Here is a 15404-nt window from a genome sequence, read left to right on the forward strand (position 1 = left end):
CCGTCCGTCGTCAACAATTTGACTGTTAACACTCTAGAGGTCACATTTTCGGCCCATTCTTAATGAAACTTGGTCAGAATGTTACCCTCAATAAAATCTTGGATGAATTCGATATTGGGTGATCTGGGGTCAAAAACTAGGACACCAGGTCAAATCAAAGAAAAAGCTTGTTAACACTCTGGAGGTCACAATTTTGGCCCAAGTTTAATGAAACTTAGTCAGAATGTTACCTTAAATAAAATCTTGGACGAGTTCGATATTGGGTCATCTGGGGTCAAAAGCTAGGTCACCAGGTCAAATCAAAGGAAAAGCTTGATAACACTCTAGAGGTCACAATTTTGGCCCAATCTTAATGAAAAAATCAAAGGAAAAGCTTGTTAACACTCTAGAGGTCACAATTTTGGCCCAATCTTAATGAAACTTGGTCAGAGTGTTATACTCAATAAACTCTTGGAAAAGTTCGATATTGGGTCATTTAGGTTCAAAAACTAGGTCACCAGGTCAAATCAAAGGAAAAGCTTGTTAACACTGTAGAGGCGGCATTTAAGACTGTATCTTCATGAAACTTGGTCAGAATGTTAATATTGATGATCTCAAGGTCCAGCTTGAATCTGGGTCATGTAGGATCAAAAACTAGGTCACCCAGTCAAATCATAGGAAAAGCTAGTTTACACTGTAGAGGCCACATTTATGATCATATCTTAATGAAACTTGGTCAAAATGTTAATCTTGATGATCTATAGGTCAGTTTTAAATCTGGGTCAGGTGGGGTCAAAAACTAGGCCACTAGGTCAAGTCAAAGGAATAGCTTGTTACCACTGTAGAGGCCATATTTATGACTGTATCTTCATGAAACTTAGTCAGAACGTTAAACTTGATGATCTTTAGGTCAAGTTCGAATCTGGGTCATGTTGGGTCAAAAACTAGGTCATGGGGTCAATTCAAAGGAATTGCTCGTTAACACTTTAGAGGCCACATTTATGACCATATCTTAATGAAACTTGATCAGAATGTTAATCTTGATGATCTTTAGGTCAATAGGTCAGGTGATCAATACAGGGCCTTCATGGCCCTCTTGTTTCAAAAGCACCTCTAGTTTTTATGAGTTTTTCTGATCGCTCGATGTCAGGTGTCCGTCGTCTGTCGTCCGTCAACATTTAGCTTGTGTATGCGATAGAGGCTGTATGTTTCAACTGATCTTCATGAAATTTGGTCAGAATGATTACCTTGATGAAATCTAGGCGAGTTCGAAAATGGATCATCTGGGGTCAAAAACTAGGTCACTAGTTCAAATCAAGGAAAAACCTTGTGTATGTGATAGAGGCTGTATTTTTCAATCGATCTTCATGAATTTTTGTCAGAATGGTAACCTTGGTGAATTCTAGGCTGAGTTCGAAAATGGGTCAACTAGGATCAAAAACTAGGTCACTATGTCAAATCAAGTAAAAACCTTGTGTATGCGATAGAGACTGTATTTTTCAACTGATTCACATGAATTTTGGTCAGAAAGATTACCTTGATGAAATCAAGGCAGAGTTTGAAAATGGATCATCTGGGGTCACTAGGTCACTAGGTCAAATCGGAGAAAAACCTTGTGTATGTGATAGAGGGTGTATTTTTCAATTAATCTTCATGAATTTTATTCAGAATAAATGCCTTGATGAAATTTAGGTCAAGTTCGAATATGGGTCATCTGGGGTCAAAAAGTAGGTCTCTGTCAAATCAAAGGAAAACCTTGTGTATGCGATAGAGGCTGTATTTTTCAATTGATCTTCATGAAATTTGTTTAAGATACAGCCTTGAAACTTGGATGGCATGTACAGTTTTGCACACCGATCTTAAAACTGACTTTCATTGACCATGAATTTGACCTACTGACCTACTTTCTAATATTTTATCAGTGTGCCATTTTAAACATGTGGCTTGTATTACTCAGGTGAGCGATTTAGGGTCATCATGACCCTCTTGTTTAACAAACCAAGTTTTTTTTACCATTATCCCTAACATTTGTGTCTTAATTACTGTAAAATCATTACATTTCGTGGGCATGAATTTTCGTGGTTTTGGTCAAAATGGCAATTTCTTGCGGATATGAATTCATGGATTTCAACTTTTGAACATAAATTGAATGGGAGTTTTACTTGTTTGTTGGGATTAGATTTCGTGGATTGACTCATCCACGAAATCCACGAATATTAATAATTTCACAGCAAATAATATCATCAACCAGTATTACTACAACATTATTCTTGGCACAGAATGTGTATTAAGTATTTCTGAATTCTAGAAAGTTTGTCATGTCTGTCCATTTCAGGATAGCTTGAGCTTTACTTTTGTCTGCCAATTTTACTGTTCTTATTGCTTTAGCTAGAAGATTAAAGAGGTATTCAGGCCTGGTTCTTTTGAATGAAATAGAGTTATTATATATGTGTACTATTTAAGTATATAAAAGTAAACAGCAGAAAAGAAGTCAACAAATGTGAACAATATGTTGCTTTAAGTGCCTCAGTGTGACTAATGAAGAATATTTGTGACCAATCTTCACTTATTTTATCGCAGAAAAGTAGAACACTATCATTTGACAATTTTCAGAGGTATTCAGAGGTAAAAAGTAATAGAAATGTGGAAATGATCTGTTTGTGCTAACTAAGCCTGTCATTGTAACTATAAATGAAATTCAGGTCATATTTGATTTTGGGCCATAAGAGGTCAAAACCTAGGCCACCAGGTCAAATCATAGTCAATGGCTTTAGTAATTCAATTAACATGGGGATATGTTCTAAAAACTTGTTTTTCATTTTGGATTAATATATTGTACCAGGTACAAAGTATATTAGACCATTTAATGGTGCAAATGTAAATCACTGATAGAATGAATACACAGGTATATATAAATAATTTTATTGAGATTTGATCTTGGTGTTGATGTGTTCCTCCATGCTTTGGCCTTCCTTTCTTCCTTGCTGATGTCTGTAGCAGTAGTCAGTCATCACTTTTGCACCTATAGAATTTAAAATTTGTTGTTGTATTGTCTTGGTGTTGTTTTAGAGAGGACTCAGACAGTGCTGTTTCAAGAGAACATGTTCACATACAAGAATCTGGTCGCACTTTACCGCAAAGGTAATTTTACTATTATACACCCCTTCATAGAAGAGGGTATGTGTTGTTATGCTCAGTGTCCGTCCGTCTGTCAGTCAGTAGACCATTTGATTTCTGATCAATAACTAGAGAATGCTTGTCTTCCCACAGTCTAAGTTCATATGGTGATTTCCTTTGGTTAGTAGATAGACCCTGTTGTTTTTGTTGTAGGTCAAAGATCACTGTCACAGTGACCTTATGACTGAAAACTGTTTCCGCACAATAACCGAATAACAGCTTTGGCCTAAAGTCATCAAACTATATCAGATAATTACCTGTGATCAGTAGATTTCCCCTATAATAATTTTGGCTAAATAAGTACAGAACAATTTGGCCTTCAGTCATCAGATGTGTGTAGACAGTAGATTAACCCTATGGTTTTTGGGTTCAGTAGGTCAAAGATCAATGTCACAATGACCTTGAAACTGAAAATTTTTTCTGCTCAATAAATAAATGATATGAATAATGCTCTGGCCTGCAATTGTCAAACATTATATGGTGATTGCCTGTGGTCAGTGGATGACCTCTATCTTTTACAAATAGGTCAGAGGTCAAGGGAAACTAGAGATTTTAAAGGATTTCCACACAATATCTAAAAATCCCTTTAGCCTATTACCTTCAAACTATGTAAGATGATTCCTTGTGATGAAATATATTTTGGAATCAGTTGGTCATAGGTCAAGGTCACAATGACCGTTAGACTAAAATGGTTTCTACTCAATAAGTAAAGAAAGCTTTAATCTACAGTTTTCAACTTCATAGGATAAATGTTTGAAGTCAGTATATGACATCTATTGTTTTTGTGGTCAATAGATCAGAGGTCATATCACAGTGACTTTGAGACTTTAAATGGTTTCTGATTATTTTCTGGAGAACACTTGGCCATGTCACCATAAAAATTCATAGGGTGATTGCCTGGAGTCAGTAAATTGCACCATCGGTTTTTGGTTAAGTAGGCCAATGGTCCTTTTCACTATGACTTTGCGATTGTAAATGGTGTCTGGTCAATATCTAGATGCCTGTGGCCTTAATGCTTCATAGGATGGTTGTCTGTAGCCAGTAAATAACCCAAGCTGTTGTTGAAGTCATAAGGTTAAAGGTCAAGGTCACAACTTCAAAAATACATAAGTAGTTGCCTGCAGCAGGCCATCATGGGGGTATATGTTTTTAGCTCACCTGTCACAAAGTGACAAGGTGAGCTTTTGTGATCGTGCGGTGTCCGTCGTCCGTCCATGCGTCCGTGCGTCCGTAAACTTTTGCTTGTGACCACTCTAGAGGTCACATTTTTCATGGGATCTTTATAAAAGTTAGTCAGAATGTTCATCTTGATGATATCTAGGTCAAGTTCGAAACTGGGTCACGTGCCATCAAAAACTAGGTCAGTAGGTCTAAAAATAGAAAAACCTTGTGACCTCTCTAGAGGCCATATATTTCACAAGATCTTCATGAAAATTGGTCAGAATGTTTATCTTGATGATATCTAGGATAAATTCGAAACTGGGTCACGTGCCATCAAAAACTAGGTCAGTAGGTCTAAAAATAGAAAAACCTTGTGACCTCTCTAGAGGCCATATATTTCAAAAGATCTTCATGAAAATTGGTCAGAACGTTCACCTTGATGATATCTAGGTCAAGTTCAAAACTGGGTCACGTGCCTTCAAAAACTAGGTCAGTAGGTCAAATAATAGAAAAACCTTGTGACCTCTCTAAAGGCCATATTTTTCATGGGATCTGTATGAAAGTTGGTCTGAGTGTTCATCTTGATGATATCTAGGTCAGGTTCGAAAGTGGGTCACGTGCGGTCAAAAACTAGGTCAGTAGGTCTAAAAATAGAAAAACCTTGTGACCTCTCTAGAGGCCATATTTTTCATGAGATCTTCATGAAAATTGGTCAGAATATTCATCTAGATGATATCTAGGTCAAGTTTGAAAGTGGGTCACGTGCCATCAAATAATAGAAAAACCTTGTGACCTCTCTAGAGGCCATATTTTTCATGGGATCTGTATGAAAGTTAGTCTGAATGTTCATCTTGATGATATCTAGGTCGAGTTCGAAAGTGGGTCACGTACCTTCAAAAACTAGGTCAGTAGGTCAAATAATAGAAAAACCTTGTGACCTCTCTAAAGGCCATATTTTTCATGGGATCAGTATGAAAATTGGTCTGAATGTTCATCTTGATGATATCTAGGTCAAGTTCGAAACTGGGTCAACTGCGGTCAAAAACTAGGTCAGTAGGTCTAAACATAGAAAAACCTTGTGACCTCTCTAGAGGCCATACTTGTGAATGGATCTTCATGAAAATTGGTCAGAATGTTCACCTTGGTGATATCTAAGTCATTTTTGAAACTGGGTCACGTGCCTTAAAAAACTAGGTCAGTAGGTCAAATAATAAAAAAACCTTGTGACCTCTCTAGAGGCCATACTTTTCATGGGATCTGTATGAAAGTTGGTCTGAATGTTCATCTTGATCATATCTAGGTCAGATTTGAAACTGGGTCAACTGCGTTCAAAAACTAGGTCAGTAGATCTAAAATTATTAAAATCTTTTGACCTCTCTAGAGGCCATATTTTTCAATGGATCTTCATGAAAATTGATCTGAATGTTCACCTTGATGATATCTAGGTCAGTTTCGAAACTGGGTCACGTGCGGTCAAAAACTAGGCCAGTAGATATAAAAATAGAAAAACCTTGTGACCTCTCTAGAGGCGATATTTTTCATGAGATCTTCATGAAAATTAGTGAGAATGTTCACCTTGATGATATCTAGGTAAAGTTCAAAACAGGGTCACGTACCTTCGAAAACTAGGTCAATAGGTCAAATAATAGAAAAACCTTGTGACCTCTCTAGAGACCATATTTTTCAATGGATCTTCATGAAAATTGGTCAGAATTTTTATCTTGATAATACCTAGGTCATGTTCAAAACTAGGTCACTATGTCAAATAATAGAAAAAATGATGTCATACTCAAAACTGGGTCATGTGGGAAGAGGTGAGCGATTCAGGACCATCATGGTCCTCTTGTTTTATAAAGAGTTCTTGTTTGCTAGCAAACACCTTTGTCATTTGTTGTGATATCATAGTTGATTTGTCAAAAATTAGGCTACTAGAGATGGAAAAAAAAACCTGTTTTCCTAAACTGCTGGTTTGATGTTGAAACAATTCCACAAACCTCCTCCAAGATTGTTTAAATCTTTTTGATTTGTAATGAAACATGGCCACGAGAGCTGAAGATAGGAAAAATGTTAACAAACAGTATTGTCCTATAAACTGCTTAACAGATTTTGAAATAATTTCATGAAATTTTCCTTTGGCAATCCTATATGAAGTAAGTTTGTTAAAATTATTCTGGTTTGTAAGAAACATGGACAGAGTCACTTTTTATGGCCGAGATGTCGATGGCAAGGGTGGCATATTGTGTTTTAACTGTTAATCTGTCTTCCACATTGTTTGTTTTCACAGTCCCTCTGACAGTTTCCATCCAGTTGAAATGAAACTTGGTATACATCATCAACATGAAGTGGACATGCATATATTGCTTGGATTTACATGTCTGATTATTTGTTATGGAGTTATTACCCTTTTTTGACTTTGAAATATTACAACTTCAGCAGAATATTGAAACTTTGTGTACATCACCAGCATGAAGTGGACCTGCACACATTGCTGGGACTTTCTTGTCCAGTCATTTTTGTCTCAACTTTATTTATTATTTTATCAAGCATTTTCAGGGGGCATTTGTCATAAAATGTTGACATCATTCAAGTATCTATATGCATACACTTATTCTTCTATATAGGGGAAAGTTTAAAAGTCTTCTTGTCAGAAATGCAAAATAATTTCGCAGATATTTTCCTTGTGTGACCCTCTGAGGTCACATCACACTTAAAGGTCAAAGATTTTAGATCATTTTTTGCATGGATTGCTATTTCAGAGGCTTGCCTTAAACAGTTATGAACTTCACACCCTGTTCAGAATTACTTCCCTTTATTTTGACGGTGATCACTAAATTGAATTGCTTAGCAGTCTTGTGTTTTGTGAAATTTTTGTTCAAACAGTAATTTACCCTAGTTATAAATTTAAAAGACTGATAGTCTTTTTATGCACTCTTTGCTGTGACAGGAGTATTGTCAACCTCCAAGCAAGTCACATGATGATGTAAAGTGTAAATATGTAAAGACATCCTTAGCAATTCTTGGTAAATCAAAAGCAGTAAACTACAGGCAAATTGATATTTATGCTGCAGCCTTTAAGAACATAATGAAAGTATTCAATCTGTTTATGTTTCAACGTGATTCTTTGACAGTTCTCAAAAATCTTTCAAATAATTTTTTTGTCCGCATTTTTATTAGGTGCACATCCCAGCACCAGGAAAAGAAGTCGCAAAATATATAATATTTAAAGGGAAATATTCAACATTTGGCAATGAATGTATTTAGAAATAGTTTAATGAATATATGAACTGGTGAAAAAATTATGAAAATCGGACTACAAACGAAAAAGATATGGCATATTACCTATTTTAATATTAAGGTAATGCCCATATAAGGAAAGTATGATGATGTCACTGTGTCCAAAATGGCTGCCATTTTGTTACATAGATGGTATGCAAATGACCATATCATTTTTATACGCCCGAAGGGACATATTATGTTATACCCCAGTGTCCGTCTGTCCCTCCGTTAGCAATTTCATGTCTGCTCTGTAACTCTTGAACCCCTTGAAGGATTTCAACGAAACTTGACACAAATGTTCACCACATTGAGATGACGTGCAGAACGCATGTTTTGGATGTCTCGACTCAAGATCACACTTAGGAGTTAAAGGTAATATCAGCTTGTTTCATGTCCGCTCTGTAACTCTTGAACTGCTTGAAGGATTTCAAAGAAACTTGGTACAAATGTTCACCACACCTTGACCTACTGACCTACTTGTTTTTTAAGATACAGCCTTGAAATTTGGATGACATGTACAGTTTTGCACACAAATCTACTTTCAGTGACCATGAATATGACCTACTGACCTACTTTCTTGTTTTCAGCTCACCTGAGCACAAAGTGCTCAAAGGTGAGCACTTTGGAGGTTGTCTGTCATCTTCCGTATGTCCGTCGTCGTCAACAATTTGACTGTTAACACTCTAGAGGTCACAATTTTGGCCCAATCTTAATGAAACTTGGTCAGAATGTTACTCTCAATTAAATCTTGGATGAGTTCGATACTGGGCCATCTGGGGTCAAAAACTAGGTCACCAGGTCAAATCAAAAGAAAAGCTTGTTAACATGGAGGTCACAATTTTGGCCCAATCTTAATGAAACTTGGTCAGAAAGTTACCCTAAATAAAAGCTTGGACAAGTTCAATATTGGGTCATCTGGGTTCAAAACTAGGTCACCATGTCAAATCAAAAGAAAACCTTGTTAACACTCTATAGGTCACAATTTTGGCCCAATTTTAATGAAACTTGGTCAGAATGTTACCATCAATGAAATCTTGGACAAATTCTATATCGGGTCATCTGGGGTCAAAAACTAGGTCACCATGTCAAATCAAAGGAAAAGCTAGTTAACACTTTAGAGGTCACTTTTATGACCATATCTAAATGAAACTTAGTCAGAATGTTGATCTTGATGATCTATAGGTCAAGTTCAAATCTGGGTCAGGTTTGGTCAAAAACTAGGTCATATCAATGGAAAAGCTTGTTAACGCTCTAGAGGCCACATTTATGACTGTATCTTCATTAAACTTTGTCAGAGTGTTAATCTTGATAATCTTTAGGTCAAGTTCGAATCTGGGTCATGTGGGGTCAAAAACTAGGTCACTGGGTCAAATCAAAGGAAAGGCTAGTTAACACTTTAGAGACCACATTTATGACCATATCTTATTAAAACTTGGTCAGAATGTTAGTCTTGATGATCTTTAGGTGAATATGTCAGGTGAGCAATAAAGGGCCTTCATGGCCCTCTTGCTTAATTACTTCCCTTTTATGTCACTATAAATAGCTTATTTTGAGACTTTTTATTATTAGCCATAGGGAAAATGTGAGACCACTTTTCTGTGGTACAACATGGATAATACCTCCAATTTTTAGGTGTATTTTGACATACCTGTACCTGGTAAGGATTTTTTTGTGGACATAGATTTTTTGGTGGGGGAATTTCTTCCCTTTGTAGTTCTTGTAGTTCTTGTCCTTTAGGCTTCAACAGTTAAGTTCTTTAAATTTTGCTCCCATCCTCTGATGTAACCCTTCGGGCATATATTGCCCTGCTTGGTGGAGCTCTTGAACTTGTTTATAATTGATTTTGATAATTTTTTTTTGTCAGTGATAATGTTTCACCTAATTCTGTCTAGTCAGAAATGTTGCCAAATGTTGCATATTCCCCTTTAAAAATGATGAGGTATTAACTTTGAACAGCAATATTCAAAACAGAAAAAAAAAGTTGGGGGAAACTCAGACAAGTTTATATGTGATGCAGTGTCTAACATACCAATAAGGGGAAGTGACACAGTGTTGCAGTTTGGTGCAATACAATGGAGAATCTGCAATAGGAATGACACTTTGCAAAAATGGTAGTTCAGTACGCCATCTTTTTACTCAAATATTGTTGATACTTTGCCATATCTTGCATGTATAGAATAGAAAATATTATAAGTACTTAAGTAATCCTAATAATAATTGTAATTTTGATAATTACAATTGTTTTATTCTGTTTCAGACCTATGCCTGGCATTCCTAGTGCAAATGACAGACAAGGACATGATAGTAAAGGCCGGGGTTTGTCAGCTACCTTCAATGATGAGGACCATCCACTAGTTGCTATTGATACACCCTCGCAAAAAAAGGGTGCTTTAGAATCACTACCTGAAGGAACAGGAGGAGAAGGATCGGTGAAGAAATTAAAGAAAAAGAAAAAGAAATCAAAAGATCGAGAGGATGAAATGTAAAGATTAGCAATCGTTATCCTGTCATAGCAGACTTGGTAGCAGCATTGAATTGTATACATTTTCTGGTAGCATGTAGCATTGAACTGTAAACATTTTCTGGTCATCAAACTGGAACAAATCGGACTATATCAGTTATCTAGCATTAAAGTTGAAAATAAAAAATTCTTATATGTTGATTACAAGTTAGAACATTGTTAAACATGTAAAGTAAACTGTTAAAAAACTTAGAACAAGTTACAATGATATTAAAAGTAACATTTCTAAATTTGATGTTGAAATGATTAGGCTGAAGAAAAGCTAAAATTTTCCTCATGATTAACCATGTATGAATATTTCTGGAAACATTTAAATGTGCAAGCACTACAGTCAAGATAGTTTGATTGCAAAACTTGAAAGAGGCAGTTTTAGTACTTTATTTCTTAATTATTGAGTTGAAATAAAAATTAAAAAATTTCAGGGAGAATCTTTATGACATTATTATGTAATGTTTATTTCAACTCCCTTTATTGTTGCTTTGAGGAGTGTACAGAAGTTTGCAACCATAAGCAATTTAGTGATCACATTTTGTCAGTCGTCCATTCACAATTTCTTGTGAGCACAATAGAGACCACATTTTTCAATCAACTTAATCAAACTTGCACACAACTTATATTAGCATTATATCTCGGTTCTTTTCCAAAACTGGCCAGATCTCATGGGTTCCAGAGTTATGGCCCCTTAAAGGACTATTTTTGGCTTGTGAACACAATAGAGACCACATTTTGCAATCAATTTAAGTAAAACTTGCATACAACTTGCATTGGCATAATATCTGGGCTCCTTTCAAAAATTGGCTTGATTCCATCATGAGTCCCAGAGAAATGGCCCCTTAAAGGGCCAAAATTTTTGGCTTGTGAACATGATAGACACCACATTTTGCTATTGATTTTAATTAAACTTGCACACAACTTCTATTGGCATAACATCTCAAATCCTTTCGAAAACTGACCAGATCCCATCATGGGTTCCAGAGTTACAGCCCCTTAAAGGGCCAAAATTTGCTATTTTTGGCTTGTGAACACAATAGAGACCATTTTGCAATCAACTTCAATCAAACTTGCACACAAGTTGCATTGGCATAATATCTGGGTTCTTTTCGAACACTGACCGGATTCCATCATGGGTTCTAGAGTTGTGGCCTCTTAAAGAGCCAAAATGTTTTATTTTTTGCTTGTGAACACGATAGAGACCACATTTTTCAATTGATTTTAATTAAACTTGCACACAACTTGTATTGGCATAAAATCTCGGTTCCTTTCGCAAACTGATTAGATCCAATTATGGCTTCCAGAGTTATGGCCCCCTTACAGTGCCAAAATGGGCTATTTTGGCTTTTGCAGCCATATAGACTTCATTTATGGTTTGATTTGATACAAACTTGCAAAATATCTTTAACAACCATAACTTTTGGATTCCATGATGAATCTGTCAGATCCATTCATTGGTTCTAGAGTTACGGTCAGTGATTGACCCCTGAAAGAGACAAAATTTGTTGATTTTTACCTTGTGAACATGATAGAAGTGTTATTTTAGATTTGATTTTAACCAAACTTACACACAACTTTAGTCAAAATAAGATCTCGCTTCCTTTTAAAAACTGGCTAGATTCTTTGATGGATTCTAGAGTTACTGCACCTGAAAGTGGCAAAATTTTCTATTTTGGCCCATCAGCCATATAGAGGTTTCATTTATGCTCTTTTTGATACAGACTTGCACAGAATGTTTATCTTGGTGATCTCTAGGCCTGCATCGAAACTGGGTCATGTTTGGTCATAAACTAGGTCATCAGGTCAAATCAAAGGAAAAGCTTGTTAACTAGAGGCCACACTTTGACCCTGTCTTCATGAAACTTGGTCAGAATGTTTAACTTGATGACTCCAATGCCAAGTTCAAAACTGGGTCATTTGGAGTCAAAAACTAGGTCACCACTCAGATCAAAGGAAAAGCTTGTTCACACTGTAGAGGCCACATCTATGACTCTATCTTCATGAAACTTGGTCAGAATGTTTATCTTGATGATTCAAAGGCTAAGTTTAACAGGTGAGCGATATAGGTTCATCATGACCCTCTTGTTAATATTCATTACCTCTTTTAAAAGGGAATTGTTCTAATGTTATAGTTACATCTAGTTGAGAGAGCTAGTTAATAAGTCTAAAGAATAAATATAATAGGTCCTCTGATGTCTTCTTTTGTAAGTAATGATAGAAATTTAAAAATCATTCAAGTCATTTCAAAGATGTAGCCTTGTTACTTAATTTCTACAACTTGCATTTTAAAAGGCTCTGCTTTCTATTTTCAGTATTATTTAAACTATATGAAAAAAACTATATGCTAGACTATGAAAATTCTTATTTTCTCATTAAAAAGACGAGTTTAATTTGTAGGAACATAAACAATATTGTCATCATTATTATTATTATATTACATCCCTAACAACTCAAAAGAGCCTGATGTTGGATGAAAATATGACCAAGATAAATTATATTTGAAATATATTAAATATTACTTGAAGTGAACCAAAAATACAGTGTGTGTTTCACTCTAATCTAGTTTGATCTGTGATATTAAAGATCCGTCCATTTGCTAGAATCCAAAAGTTTTTTCATACTTTTTTGCATTTGGTTTTAATTGTACATTGTTCAGAAACTTTTACGGAAGGCATACACATGTACTGTGTAAAGTATGGTTATAAGGAAAACTGCTTCTTAATTAGTTTTCAGCAGGAATCCCATTTGAACTTTGTATAACACACCAAAACCGTTTTCCTCAGACAAAAAAGAATGTGAGTTCACTAAGCTTCAAATTAAGCTTAAACTACAGTATGTGATGAACTTCACAGATTTAAATGATTTGCTAAATGATTAGAAATTATTTTGTCTCTCCATATTTTAAACTAGGTACTTAAGTGGAAACAAACTTTTGGATGCTAGTGTAGCTATGTATTTTATGTATAGAAATATTATTGATATATATGCTCAGATGTTAGTGAAATCTTTATAGTAGTATATTATATCTAAGATTGGAATGAAAGATTTTTATGCCCCCGAAGGGAGGCATATAGTTTTTGAACAGTCTGTCAGTCTGTCGGTCTGTCCGCAATTTTCGTGTCCGGTCCATATCTTTGTCATCGATGGATGGATTTTCAAATAACTTGGCATGAATGTGTACCACAGTAAGACGACGTATCGCGCGCAAGACCCAGGTCCGTAGCTCAAAGGTCAAGATCACCATTAGACTTTAAAGGTCATTTTTCATGATAGTGCATTCGTGTCCGGTCCATATCTTTGTTATCGATGGATGGATTTTCAAATAACTTGGCATGAATGTGTACCACAGTAAGACGACGTGTCGCGCGCAAGACCCAGGTCCGTAGCTCAAAGGTCAAGGTCACACTTAGACGTTAAAGGTCATTTTTCATGATAGTGCATTCGTGACCGGTCCATATCTTTGTCATCGATGGATGGATTTTCAAATAACTTGGCATGAATGTGTACCACAGTAAGACGACGTGTCGCGCACAAGACCCAGGTCCGTAGCTCAAAGGTCAAGGTCACACTTAGACGTTAAAGGTCATATTTCATGATAGTGCATTGATGGGCGTGTCCGGTCCATATCTTTGTCATTCATGCATGGATTTTAAAATTATTGGGCATGAATGTGTACCACAGTAAGACGACGTGTCGCGCGCAAGACCCAGGTCCGTAGGTCAAAGGTCCTAAACTCTAACATCGGCCATAACTATTCATTCAAAGTGCCATCGGGGGCATGTGTCATCCTATGGAGACAGCTCTTGTTTTCACATTATGTTTAATTATTAATACCTCTCATTACCACGGAATCAAAAGTTGCTTGGAAAACAGTTTTTGTAAGGGTGTTTTAAGGCACTAGCTGGCTTCTTGGTTCCCCCTGATATATGTATGTAGTTTTATCTCCTTTAAGAATTGAAATAAAAGGAAAAATATTTATTGAGAAAAAAAGTACTAGTTTAATCCGTATTGGTGTTGGATTCAGATTCTATCCAGAAAACATTTAAATGAGACTTGCATTGATTTGAAACTGATTGTAGAATATGTCTCACTTTTCTGAAGTTGAATAAAATTATAGGAGGAGCTGTTCAACTTGGTGCAGCACCCTTTTAGACTTAGTTAGGCCATACCAGATTGGATCTATGTTTCATGATGTACCATATGAAAAAAATTGCATACCAAACAGGAGAAAATAAATGCAAGTGTAGATAAATCATTACTTCCTGGTAACTTTTAGATATAGAGCCAAATTTTAGCAATAAAACTCTGTATTAAGTTGTAATACCTTAAAACTGTTAATGTATTTATTCTGTAATGAACAGAAATTGACATTGTGATTTTGTTTTATAGGTCGTGATACACCAGTTTTAACATTTTTAGATTTTTTCCATCATACCACGAAGAGGACGTTAAACATAGACATAATTTGGTATGCCCTTATGTCAGGCTATACCTTGTGCATAACTATTGGGCATGAATAAATGTTATTGAATATAGTTCTATTTAATGAGTGTTTGCGGTGAATGATTTTGTACTATTATGATATAGTGTTACATTTTTTACTATAGTGTATTGTAATATCCATACCTCTATGCCTTAAACAGTATCACGTTTCTGGCTTACTTGTATTTCATTTTTGCTCAAGGACTTTTGTACACACAAGCTACATAATATGACTCTGCCATTGTTTTGTTTTTTCTGTTTTGTATGCTTTTTATTTTTTCACCTCTTTTGTTTTAGCAAGAGCCACTATTTCATGATTCATGTTTGTTTTTTGATTATGTTGAAAACTACAAGAAGAAATATTGCTACACCAAAATGTTTACATAACAGTTTTCCTTTGTTATATATTTTGATAATGTACAGTATGACATACAATGCTGTCCTGTTATCTTGATGAAGGGAGGATTTGAGCGATTCCATAGTGAAATGTTTGGACACAGACTAGGAATTTGTTTGAACAATAGGTTGGAAGTCCTCTGTAGCAGCATGACGAAAGACTTAAGGTGTCTCGGTTGTAGTTCCATCATGTGGAGAAGTTGCTTTTTAGCCTAGGAAACTAGATTACACCAGCTAGAAACTGAGACATACCTAGGTTTCATGGCTGCAAATAGTTAATACCTAACTCTTTTTAACATATTTTTTCCAAAAACTAAGCAGTACTCAAATTTATAATAGAGAGCATCAAGCTATTGATATTTGCAGTTGTAAAACAATTCAACAATATTTTTAGTGAACATAAAATGATGCAGTAAAAATG

At 35.6% G+C, this 15404-nt stretch overlaps 1 long non-coding RNA gene across 1 annotated transcript; it reads left to right on the top strand.

Moving 5' to 3' along the window:
• The first annotated feature begins 243 nt into the window (after nucleotides 1-243).
• On the top strand, nucleotides 244-15058 carry LOC128546269 (uncharacterized). The gene is made up of 2 exons (XR_008365912.1): nucleotides 244-3120; nucleotides 9851-15058. It is a non-coding gene; the product is annotated as an uncharacterized LOC128546269 (long non-coding RNA).
• The last annotated feature ends 346 nt before the right edge of the window (nucleotides 15059-15404 follow it).

Source organism: Mercenaria mercenaria, chromosome 10, assembly GCF_021730395.1.
Source record: "Mercenaria mercenaria strain notata chromosome 10, MADL_Memer_1, whole genome shotgun sequence".
Classification (NCBI taxonomy): Eukaryota; Metazoa; Mollusca; class Bivalvia; order Venerida; family Veneridae; genus Mercenaria; species Mercenaria mercenaria.